We start from the raw sequence: 12,879 nt of genomic DNA, 5'->3' as shown, positions 1-12,879 counted from the left end.
GCTCTTTGTATAAGAGTGCTTTTAGCTCTAAGCTATAAACACGACTCACCAAAGTTGCTCCCTAAAAGTCACAATGTAGAACACGTTACCATTGAATGCAACTTCACAATGAAACAATGAAAACATACAATGTAACAATTTGAATACAGTGCCAAGCACCTCTTAAATGAAGATGACCAATGGAGTCGACATCACCCAACAAAGCAGATTTCTTGGGAACTCTTATGGAAGAGGAGGTGATGCTAGGTGTACTAAACAAGTTCTAGTATTAATACTTATAGGTCCAAAATATCTGATGAACAGTAGCAATCTCTCCACAATGTGGACATTCATCATCCATAAAACCTATTCTAGACAACTGCTCACAGACCCTTTAAATCAACAAGGCAGACACTCCCAGTTTAACAGAAAGGCTGAAAGTCCAAAAAGTCTGGAGGTAATTCACCCTGCTTTTTTCTACATTTGAAAAGCCGAACTTTGTTCAGCTTGCCCTGAAAGGAAAATGGTACATAAAGGAATTGGTACAATCATGATATCATCTAGGTTTGTACACTTGTTTGCATGTTGAGTAAGGACCTTACTGTTCTATAATGGGAATGCTACACATCTAAGTGCATGACAATACCAATACAATGCTAACTATGAAGAGATATAAATCATAACACTGACATGCACATTAAGTTAGAGATGAAGATAAACCACTACTCTAACTCAAGATGTGGGAAAATAACTGATAAAGTCAACACAACTATTAGGCTTACTATAAATAACTGAAAGATCTTATTGTAGTCTAGTTTATATTACATACTAGTGTAGATCCCTCTTAATCTCAGATCTATCAAGTATTGAGAGGGATCAAGTTTTTTAGGATGTTATTTTTTTATCATTTAATTCCATGTGATGTATTAATTCCTTTATATTAAATGATAAAAAATTACATTTTAAGAAATTTGATCCCTCTTGGTGCTTGATAGATCTGGGTTTAAGATGGAGTTACATTGGTTTGTTTTTTTAGATGATGTCATGTATATCTGTGCATACATAATTATTTATTCTTTTCATGTAGATATCTACATATGCAGTTCTTTATTTTTGTTGTTGTCATGTAATGTTTTGAGACAATATCTCGCCCATACTCGGCTATAGAGCACCTCGTGGTGCAATCAACTAGGAATAAAGTCTACTATTTTTCGCTCGTTGACAACTAATGAAAATCAATCATTTTTCTCATTTCATTAGTAACTCGTGAACATAAATAATTTTTCATTACTTATTTTTTTTTTTTTTCATCCGACGGGGTTTTGAACTGACAACCTTCACACAAGGAGTGCCTTAACAGTGCACTCTATTGCCAATTGTTCTATGCCCTATGGGCTTCATTACTTTTCGTATTACAAACTAATTAAGTGGATTTTTTTTTCTATTTTCAAGACCAACTCAATAAAAAGTAAAACTTCATTATTTTTTATTATTATTTTTAAACAAAACAGGTAGGGATTTTTCTATTGATTCAATCTGGTTTGAAGGCCAGAACCTTTTATTTTTGCTACGATATCTTCTTCCACTATATTAAAAAATGACCAAAAAAGATTCGAGCTTGTAACTCTCTGTCTACAAACCACTGTTCTAATCTGGCATTTCTTATATAGCCTCCAAAAAACTCCTAAGACAATTACATACTTGCATAACATGTATTAAAATTTTAAAAGAAACTAGGCTTCATTATTCTCCCCAGGCTTTCATCATTTCTTGGGAGGATATTGATGGGTACCTCCTCCTCCTTTTGTTGATTCCGCTCCTTTAGATGCTTTTGGATTTATAGTCTCGGTTATTACCGGCTGATTGCCCAATTTCTTGTTCTGTTCTGCCTCTTGTCCTCGAACTGTCTTCTTGGAAGGCCTTCCTTGCTACTTCTTGTTGCTCTCTGTTTCATGGCTGCTACCTTCATTTGTTGAAGAAAGTGTAACTCGGTTCTGTCTTCATAAATGTATCTTTCATATTTGTATTTATTCAAGAAAAGAGAAATTATTTTTATGATATTTGTCAATGAGTTTCTTGCTCATTGAAGTAGGTCAAGCACATGTTTACGTGCTTCTAGGAAGTCAAAGAGTCAATTTATTTATGTAAGACCCTTTGAGGGCATTTTACATCATGTATATAATGGTATAAAGGTCAAAGGAATACCTCCAAGCAAAGTCAAAGTCATCTCCTTGCAACGAAAGCCTTCAAGCAGCAAAATAATGAAGAAATAGTCAAGTCGGCCTAAAGACAGCAAGTTGGCCTCAAGTCGGCCTAAAGGAGGGACAGTCCTCTATATATAGAGGTTGTCCACTCCCTCTCAATGTCAATGAAGCATCTCTGAAATTAGTGAAGATAGAAGCCGAGAAGAAGTGAAGGGAAACAAGTCTAAAGGGTCTCCAAAGTGCAGCGAAGAAAGGAGGAAGAAAAGCGAAGGTATAGGACTGTTTCTAGGGCTAGAAACAGTCACACGTGCGAAGAAAAAGAGGGTAAATCTGTGGGTATAACAGCAGCTAGAGAACAGTCCAAGAATCATCATTGTTTGGGTTAGAAATTAGGCCTACAAGGCCTCTCAAGTCAAGCGAAGAAGTCTCTCTCTCTATCGAAGGTGAAAGGACCCTAATTCTCTAGGGTACCTATCACATGTGGAAAAACTAGGGCAGCAGAACAATATTACAGTCATACCTCAAGAAGGATCTCGTTTGGTCAACAAAAGAAGAAGTCTACTTGAGTAAAGGATAGAAGAAGAACATCTCTTCTAGAAGGCTCACTCAAGGAAGGTCTATCTCTAGACAAGCAGCAGAGAAGGAGGACAAAGTGCTGGGGAGCAAAGTGCCAGAAGGAGGAAGTCTATGTGCCGGGAACAAAGTGTAGAATAGAGGAAGGACTTGACTTGTGCTTGGAGGACATCCTAGTCAAGGGTCTAGGGTTTGGCATTGATCAATAAGAAGTTTCAATACGAGAAACTTACCAAATGGTTTTCCTCTCTAAGAGAGAGAGGTTTTGGCCCTGATAAAGAGCCAACATCTGTGTTCTTGTCTTTATGTTTTTGGTAGTAGTTTGATGAAACACACACACTAATAATAAGAATAAGATCAAGCTAAGATAACTGTAAAAGTGCTTCACAAATTGTTATCAAGTGGAGAAGAATCCTAATATACATCAATGCCCTTGATTCTTCAACATGGAATCGGAGCTAAGGTGACACATCAAGGAAAGAGAAACTCAAGAACAGTTATCAAGGAAGGACATCTACAAAAGTTGAAGCATCTAGCCAAGAAGTCTCAATCACTTCAAGAAGGTCTACCATCTATCTTTTATCAAGGAAAACTACAAAGCAAGAAGAGCCTTATATAAATGCACCTACAAGAAGAGCAAATCAAAGAAGGACCTACATCAAGCTACAAGTCATCAAGCAACTCTCATCATCAAGTCAAGTCCACTTTGAGAAAGCAACTTGAAGAACATCAAGATCTAAGGAAGGCAAGCCATCAAGTCTTCAAGGAAAAAGCAAGTCTACTACATCTCAAAATCTATCAAGTAAGTATATGTCCCCTTCTAAATATACATCAATATCTTTTTGCAAGGAAAGCAATAAATTGGTAGGTACCAATAAATTTCTTGCATGGAAGAAGAGGATAGATTTACTTCTCAAGGAAAATGAACTCCTAGAACACATCAAAGGGAATGTTACTATTCCTGCTAAGGAACAAACTCCAGCCTTAGCCAATTATAATAAAGATGAGACAAGAGCTCAAAGGATTCTAATAGAATCCATCAAAGACTCTCTCATTCCTTTTGTCTCCAAGTTGGAGAGATCCAAAGAAATCTATGACAAACTAGTAGAGCTATTCTCAGTAACCACAACTGGAGAAGTGATATCTCTACGAACTGAATTATACAAGATGAAGATATCAAAGGAAGGAATAACTCCCTACTTCATGAAGATCTCCGAGATGGGATCAACTTCAAGAGTTAGGGGAAGTCATGTCTGACAGAGAAATGACAACCGTAGTACTCAATGCTCTACCTGATGATTGGGGCAACTTCACATCAAGCATATATGCCAAGAAGGAAGCCACCCCACTAAGTGAAATGTGGTCTCTATGCAAGATAGAGGAAACAATACTTAAAGCAAAGGAAGATGTGGGATCAAAGGAGCAAGCATTTGCTACCATGGCCAAGAGAAAGGGAAAACTTGGCAAATTTGGTCCACGAAGAACAAACAACAAAGATATGTCCAAAATCCAATGCTATGGATGCCAAGAATATGGACACTACAAGAGGAATTGTCCTAAACTAAAGAAGGACAACAACAAAAGAAAAAGGGAAGAAGCCCATGTGACTCAAGAAATGAAAGAAGACAAGAAGCAAAAGAAGGAAGATCCTTCGGATCTCTACTATGACTAAGTCTACTTCTTTACTTAAGGTCTTCTTTCAAGGTTTTGAGTAGGATAAAATCATGTAGGAATAGAATAAAATTGCATGGCTAGAAACATCTTCTAGAATCTAGAAGCATGATGTACATAGAGTTCAAAATACTCATGTAGAAGGAGCATTTATATTAGAACAAAATGCATGGTTAGAAATATCTAGAATATAGGAGCATGGTAGATATAGCTCAAGATATTCATGTAGAAGGAGCATACCTAGAATAGGACCTCATCCACAATGAAAGAAAATTGATCATGATTAAGAATCTTAGAAGACCTCCATCATCAAAAGGAAAGAAACATTTGTAGGGTAAGGGTCTTCAAGATCCTATAATGGAATCTTTAAAAGAAGATTCATAAACAAAAGCAAATGTCTCATTGGGAATCCCATTCATGGGATTTAAGAAAAATATGATATGCAGGCAAGCTAAGATGAAGCAAGAAGGGCCACACCAAGGACAACCAAATGAAGCTAAGATGATCAAAGGAGAATTAAGATGAGGTATGTATGCATCAAGTTTAGTCATGTTATCATATGTATATTATTGAGTCATGGGAATAGTTCTATGACATGATCAAGTAGGAAAGAATCTCTTTCTCCTGACATGCTTGAAGGCATGTACTACAATGCAATGAAGGTTAACAAAAGAAATACTCACATAAGGAGTATAAGATTGCTGACTAAGAAGCAAGTCAAGAAGGAATGCTGACTAGTCTTAGAAGCAAGCAATGAAGAAGTGCTCCCACAAGGAGCATAAGGTGGTTGATCAATCTATCCATGAAGAAGAAAATGAAGAAAGAGATCAAGCATTTGAAGAACACCATGATCACAAAGAATCACTATCTGACAAAGATCCATTGAAGACATCTCTCGAAAGAAGGTAGGACAAATTTGACTAAGAAAGGAAAAGATCAAAGGACCCTTGACAGCTATGAAGGCCTTGGAGATATGAAGGGTGCAAATAACTGATTCTACTCTACGAAGATGTCATGACAAAGAAGCCATCCAACAAAAGCACCATTTAATGTTGAAGCAATATCAGGATGAAGTCATGAAAGACTATTAGATCAAAGCATGGGAATAAGCAAGTACAAAGAAGCATCCATGTGAAGAGTAGTCCGAAGCACAGACAAGATGGCAAGGAATAATCAGATGACAAGAGAACTTGATATGTGACAAGAAGGCCACTTTCCACGAAGGAAGTAATGACGTGACAAAGAAGGAAGGAAATTGATCGATGGATGGTGCCTTACCAAGAAGAAGTTTGAACAAAGACTTCATGACATCAAAGGAAGGAAGGAGATCAAGCAGCGGGAAGACCCACGAAGAAGAAGTTGCTGATGAATGGACAAGTCCCTAGCTAAGAGGGAGTTATAAAAAGTTCCCAATTACAAAGGAACTTGGACAAGTACCTTGTCAAGAGGATACTTGGGCATGTCTTCCTCAATTAAGAGGAAGTGATAGATACAACATTCTTGTCTTCACTTGGGAAGAAAGAATGGGAGGATTGGTTAATCTGACATCCGATACTCTTTGAGGATGTGTAGGGAATCCAAGACAAGAGTAGGCAAGAGGACCGATATTCTTTGAGGGTTGGGAACCCAAGACAAGAATAGTCCTAGAAGGTCATACTCAGTGAACACCCGGGTGGGTATGTACCTTGAGAGACAATGACTAAGGTGTCTATAAGTCATTGGTCTCACCAACATTGTGCTCTGATCTATTGAGAGATAGAGCTGTCAGTCAAGGCCTTGCTATGGAAACAATGTTGGTTATTATGATGCTATAATAGATGGATTGCCAATCTGGTTTCTCTTATGTGAATTCTTCAAGATTGAAAATAGCCAAACACCTTGTAATGATTTATGAATACCTCCCTAGTTAAGAGGGAGTGTTGAAGAAAGTGTAACTAGGTTCGGTCTTCATAAATGTATCTTTGATATTTGTATTTATTCAAGAAAAGAGAAATTATTTTTATGATATTTGTCAATGAGTTTCTTGCTCATTGAAGTAGGTCAAGCACATGTTTAAGTGCTTCTAGGAAGTCAAAGAGTCAATGTATTTATGTAATACCCTTTGAGGGCATGTTACACTATGTATAAAATGGTATAAAGGTCAAAGGAATACCTCCAAGCAAAGTCAAAGTCATCTCCTTGCAACGAAAGCCTTCAAGCAGCAAAATAATGAAGAAATAGTCAAGTCGGCCTAAAGACAGCAAGTCGGCCTCAAGTCGGCCTAAAGGAGGGACAATCCTCTATATATAGAGGCTGTCCACTCCCTCTCAACGTCCGTGAAGCATCTATGAAATTAGCGAAGATAGAAGCCGAGAGAAGTGAAGGGAAAACAAGTCTAAAGGGTCTTCAAAGTGCAACGAAGAAAGGAGGAAGAAAAGCGAAGGTATAACACTGTTTCTAGGGCTAGAAACAGTCACACGTGCGTAGAAAAAGAGGGTAAATCTGCAGGTATAACAACAACTAGAGAACACTCCAAGAATCATCATTGTTTGGGTTAGAAATTAGGCCTACAAGGCCTCTCAAGTCAAGCAAAGAAGTCTCACTCTCTATCGAAGGTGAAAGGACCCTAATTCTTTAGGGTCCCTATCACACGTGGAAAAACTAAGGCAACAAAACAATATTATAGCCATATCTCAAGAAGGATCTCGTTTGGTCAAAAAAAGAAGAAGTCTACTTGAGTAAAGGATAGAAGAAGAACATCTCTTCTAGAAGGTCCACTCAAGGAAGGTCTATCTCTAGACAAGCAGCAGAGAAGGAGGACGAAGTGTTGGGGAACGAAGTGCCAGAAGGAGGAAGTCTATGAGTCGGGAACAAAGTGCAGAATAGAGGAAGGACTAGACTTGTGCTTGGAGGACATCCTAGTCAAGGGTCTAGGGTTTGGCATTGATCAATAAGAAGCTTCAATAAGAGAGAGAGGTTTTGGCCTTAGCAGAGAACCAACATCTGTGTTCTTGTCTCCATGTTTTTGGTAGCGGTTTGATGAAACACACACACTAATAATAAGAAGAAGATCAAGCTAAGATAACTGTAAAAGTGCTTCACAAATTGTTGTAAAGTGGAGAAGAATCCTAATATGCATCAATGCCCTTAATTCTTCAACATCATTTGCCCAAATTAAAGTCCGTACATATTTCGAGTGGTAACCCCTGTAGATGAGGGACCACCTTCTACATTCCCAAATTTGGGAGGAGAGTTCTCATGATTGTTATTGGGGCTGTTGTTGCCGCCTTGCACACACACCCTAGTTAGTGAGAAAATCCCTTAACCCCACAAGGTGTGGTTGGTGGCAAAATCAAGAGATAGGTTTGTCACCTATTCCCAACTCTTTTCGTTTAAGCTCTCTACTAGGTAAGCTAAGGGGGGTGGTCTCTAAATGGAAAACTAAGTTAGAAATGATGTGAAGTTTCTAGATGATGTTAGAGTGAAATGGATTACTTTTAAGATTATGAGCAAATATAATGTGAGCAATATGAAATAAAATGAACTTCAATAACCATCAACACATGAATCGAAATTTGCATACATACATGATACAACCAGTGCCTTCCAATATTGCTTAAAATAAAATAATACTTGCTCAAGAAAAATGAAGTGCTTCAAATTGAAACACAAGTAACCTTGTAAATCAAACAAAAGATGTTAGCAAGTTATACAATTTGCTTTCAAGAAATGCTTTCATAATATATAATCATTCATAAATCCAAAGCATGTATGGAAGCAATATAAAGTGACTTGCAAAGGAAACAAATTAAACTTTACTTGCAAAAAAGTGAACAAGGTGATACTTGAGTAAATAAGATAATCAATTTGCACATCCATGACAAGTACATGAAGTAATTTGCAAGTAAAATAACAAGGTGTGTTAGCATGAAATGCACTTAAAGTAAGATTGAATGCAATTATCTTGGTAAATTTTAATCTAAATGCCTAGTTTAGAGGTGACCTTTCTTTCGACTGTTTTGAAACAAGTCTCTTATGTGAGTTGTGGAAGGGGTCCAAGAAAGACAACGAAGGCTATATTAACAATACCTTCCATGGATTACCCAACACACTCGATGCCTCTGGCGCTGCAGAGATTGTGGATGTGATGACTGCAAGGTCACCGTGTTAACCATATAAGAGGGTCTGTGTCTCTCAAGTGATGAAAGAAAGGGGTCCCTAAGAATATCTTTCAACCAAGCTTATGCTTGGAGGTAAATTAAATTAAAATGAAACTATACTAATATGCCTAAATGGGATGCAAGTAAGTTTTCCAATAGAGATATGCAATGGAAATAATGCTCAAAGTAAATTGCAAAATGTAAACTCATTTGGAAAAGGAAACTAGCTTGCACACGAATTAAGTAAGATTACTAAATGCTTTGCTTCAAAAAATGGAAATGTGCTCAAAAAATAACTTGACTAGTTGCTCAAGATAATGCAAGATACATAAGCTTCATGAACATATAGATTGTAAGTTAATTGCTTTGACAAATGATGGACCAATAACCAAGTAAAACAATGAAACTTGAAATTTATATGCTTGCAAAATGAGCAAATAAAATAAATGAGCACATAAGCAATGGGCCTATTGTGAGACCAACATGAAGCAAATTGTTAGAGTAACTAAATCAACTTTGCTACTAGAAATAAGATGCCTTGCATAAAATAAATTGCTTCCAAAAGTAAGATTTATAATTGTACTTGAAAGATAAACTTGAGATGGCAAAGCATGAAAATGAGAAAATTCAGAAAATTAACTTGTGAGAGTGATGTTGTGTTAATTTTAAGGCATGCAAGATGAAAATAAGAAAATTAGCTCAAGGACAAACCACCCACATGTTCCTCCTTTTGCAAAAAAGGAGAAAATGATGCCTTGAGTGAAACCCAAGCTCCCACAAGAAGAACTAAGCTTTTATTAGATGATTACAAAGATGAGAAGCCTTCAAGAGGATCTCAACTAAAGCTTCAAAGGGGATCTTTACAATATATGAGGCTTCTCAAACACTAGATCTCTTTCTTGAAAGTCAAAATCAGAAAATACAATAAGAATGCTCTGAATGAAGGTGTTAGGTGCCTCTTGATGTCCAAAAGATTAACCTCCAATGGATGATGAATTCTTGCAAAGGAGAGGAACTATTCTTCAATGCCCACGGCCAAACGAAGTAGCAACCCTCTCTTTGTCGATGACCTCCTTAAGAAATCAACTTTGAAAGGGATTGAGAGGTCCTACAAGAGAATGGTTAGAGTTTGAGTAAACTTTCTTCAATCCCCTTGTCACCAACACTGTACTTATGGGCTGCAAAATCAAGAGACAAATTAGTGTAGATAGAATATGCAAAACAACTAAATAAAATACAAATAGTATACTAGAAACCAAATCAAGTGATGAGAATGAACCCCATCACTTGGTTTAGTTTAGAAAAAGCTTTTAAGTAGCTAATATATATTCAATGAAGCACTATTTCAAAAGATTTAAATTTTAAAGTGATTGCTTGTATACAAGCTATGCCCAAACGAATCCCTGCAAGACACTTTTTTGTAAGATAAACTATGAAAATCCAAATAACAAATGAGAGTTCCTTTGAAGGTGCTTCAAGAGTGGGTTGGTCTCCCAAAGACTTCCCCTCACGCTTGATCCAACAAAAATTCTTCTACAATACTCAAATTACACATTAGTCCATATAGATTTAGATAAGCAAACACAAAATAGCTTTGCACTAGCAAGTTTACAAGAATATATGCAAAATGAAATAATTCAAAGCATAAAAAAGATTATAGTATATACCAATAGCTCACAATGCACCATGCTTCAAAAGAAGAACACCCATGAATTGACCCCCAAAGTCTTTTTATTAAAGCTCTTGAAAAGTGTACAAAGTACTAGCGCTCCCGCAAGCACAATAGCTAGTAACAAAAGATTGTCTACATAGTGAGAGCCCACAGATCTATTATATAGAAGTTTGGGAGCCAATCCCAAGGCAAATGGTGACAATCCCAAGACAAATGGGTGACCATCCCAATGCTCCTTCATGCAAATTCGAATTTCCCAAGTGGCAACTTGATTTCTTCCTTAGAGGCCCACACAATCCTTGATGAGAGAGTTCGAAATAGATGAAAGGACATGTGAGAGAGTGAAGTGGAGTGGTAGAAGACCACTCTCCACCACACTCAAGTGAACTCTAATCCACTCTCAAGTCAACTCATGATATGTCCTTGAAGCTCGAGTTAACTTCCTCAAACCGTGGATCTTGTCACTGGAATTCGTTGTCGTCTCCACAAAAAAATTTATTTGCTTGATTTGTGGCTTATGTGGAGTCCACATCACTTGGTAACTCAACTTTGACCTTTAGATGAATTTCCACCTCATTTCCACATCATTTGAGCATGTGTGGATATTTATTTTTCTCCATTTATTTAATTGCTGGGCTAATTTATTGTCACATTTTCCACAAAACTTAGGAAAAGTGGGTTTTGAGGGTCTCAAACTTATTTTTTACCCCTCAAAGTGTGTCATAGTAGAAATTTGAGGATGAGAGCTGTAATTTTGACCTCACATACCCCATACAACTTTTGTAGACATCACTTATTACCTATTACAATCAGATTTTATTCAAATTTCCACCCTGCAGGAAATTAAAAAAAATTAAAAAATGACCCCTAGACCTAACCAAATTCCACGAAATTTTACGAGTGATCTAGCATGGTAATATACAATGACTCTAGACTGTTATTTTTGGGTCAATGTCCCCAGAAAAACCCAATGTGGGAAAACCAGTGCAACAGCTAAGGGCTTGTATTATTAAGCAGTAATTTCTGAATACAATCTTTGGATGCGTTGCTGGCTATCCAATATAGAGAATCTGACTGATAGAGAGATGAGTGAGATATACCTCACACTATCACTGGCAATCCAACACTGATCCAACCACTGAATGATGAGAATCTGACTGATAGAGAGATGAGTGAGATATACCTCACACTATCACTGGCAATCCAACACTGATCCAACCACTGAATGGCTAGCCCCTAGTTGCCTCTACATAGTTTCTGGGCAATCCCTGTGCTGCTCTGTGTTGCAGCTTTTGGGGACTGCATCACTCCTTTGGCTGATCGATTTGCCTCTGGAACTTGGACTTTTTGCCCTCTCTGTCTCACACCCCGGTTTTTGGCTTTGGATCTCGATTCTCTAGCAAATTTAGGGTCACCTCTCAAGCTCTGCACTGCCTCTGTGTGGCCCTGTGCTGCGCAGCGTGGCTCTGTGCTGCCTCTTCTGGATCTCTCTTTGCCTTCTCTGCGATGTATCCCCGGATCAGGAAACTCTCCAAATGGAAACTATCTCTGCCCCTCATTGCAAGAAATCACCTTGATCACTTCTCCGACAACTATTGCGCTGCTCTCTTCAGAAATCGATCTCTTGATCTCTTACTCAATGTATTTTTCAAATGCCCATCAAGCCTCTTCTTATAATCCTCTAGTTCAGTAATGAACGACCCAGATTAGATTCTGATCAATGGCTTAGATCATTTCGACTTGATCCTCATCTTCTTCTAGAAGTTTCACCCCCAGTTTAATTAATACCCTTTAATTATTTTAATTTCCTAAGTTTAGACTTAGGCACCCATTAAAAATAATTGATTATTTTAATAAAATTGTCTCCGGGTGGAATTTCCCAAAACGTTTTCTGGGTATTCTGGAATACATGTGTCCTAGCCTCCCTGCAAATTTTGAGGCTTAGAGCTCATTCGATGCTACCGAAAATCAACAGCTAAAACCACGAGCTTGTAAACTACTTAATGAAGAATCAAGATAATCTACCCTTCCTTCTCTTACGTATAGTTTTAAAGATATTTGAAATGATTCCCTTTTGACTTTATCATGCACTTTTTATCAATAATGTAGAACTTTTATATATATATATATATATGGATGTTCTCCTTCAAAATTTACATCGAACTATATTTTTTTTACTAGAATAATTGAAATGTCAATGGCCAAAGGCCTTATTTTTTTTTATTTAATTTTTTTTGGGGCCAAAGGCCTAAATGGCGATATGGAGAATCTCCAAACTCATGTAGCGAAACACTTTAATCACACAACAAGGTTGACGGGAGGTTGATGACCAAAGGCCTGGTGATCAACCAACATGGCTTTGACACCAATGTAACGAACAAAGTTTGTTATACTCAGAGGAATACTCTGATACCAATGTAACACCCAAAAGTCTTATACACAGCAGAAATCTTTAAAATACTTCAAAGACGTAAATGTCCATTGTAAGACATGTAACCGTATATTGAATATTGTAAAAGAATTGATATGAGATATGAGATGACTACAAATGAGAATGAGGGCCTGCGTATATACCTTAGGCAGGTGCCCTTTCATGAATAGTCATTTCTCTAAGACATGCCTCTTCATTACTAACTAACTA

General features: G+C 37.3%; 1 protein-coding gene across 1 annotated transcript in view; it reads left to right on the top strand.

Moving 5' to 3' along the window:
* Window positions 1-12,879, top strand: part of SDP6 (FAD-dependent oxidoreductase family protein) — a 265,513-nt gene that overhangs the window by 109,401 nt on the left and 143,233 nt on the right. The window lies entirely within an intron of this gene.

This window comes from Pinus tabuliformis, chromosome 9, assembly GCF_031772625.1.
Source record: "Pinus tabuliformis cultivar Carrire ecotype Pingquan chromosome 9, CPIR1, whole genome shotgun sequence".
Classification (NCBI taxonomy): domain Eukaryota; kingdom Viridiplantae; phylum Streptophyta; class Pinopsida; order Pinales; family Pinaceae; genus Pinus; species Pinus tabuliformis.
Note: the sequence above shows the minus strand (reverse complement) of the source record. Positions and strands in the feature narration are given on the sequence as shown.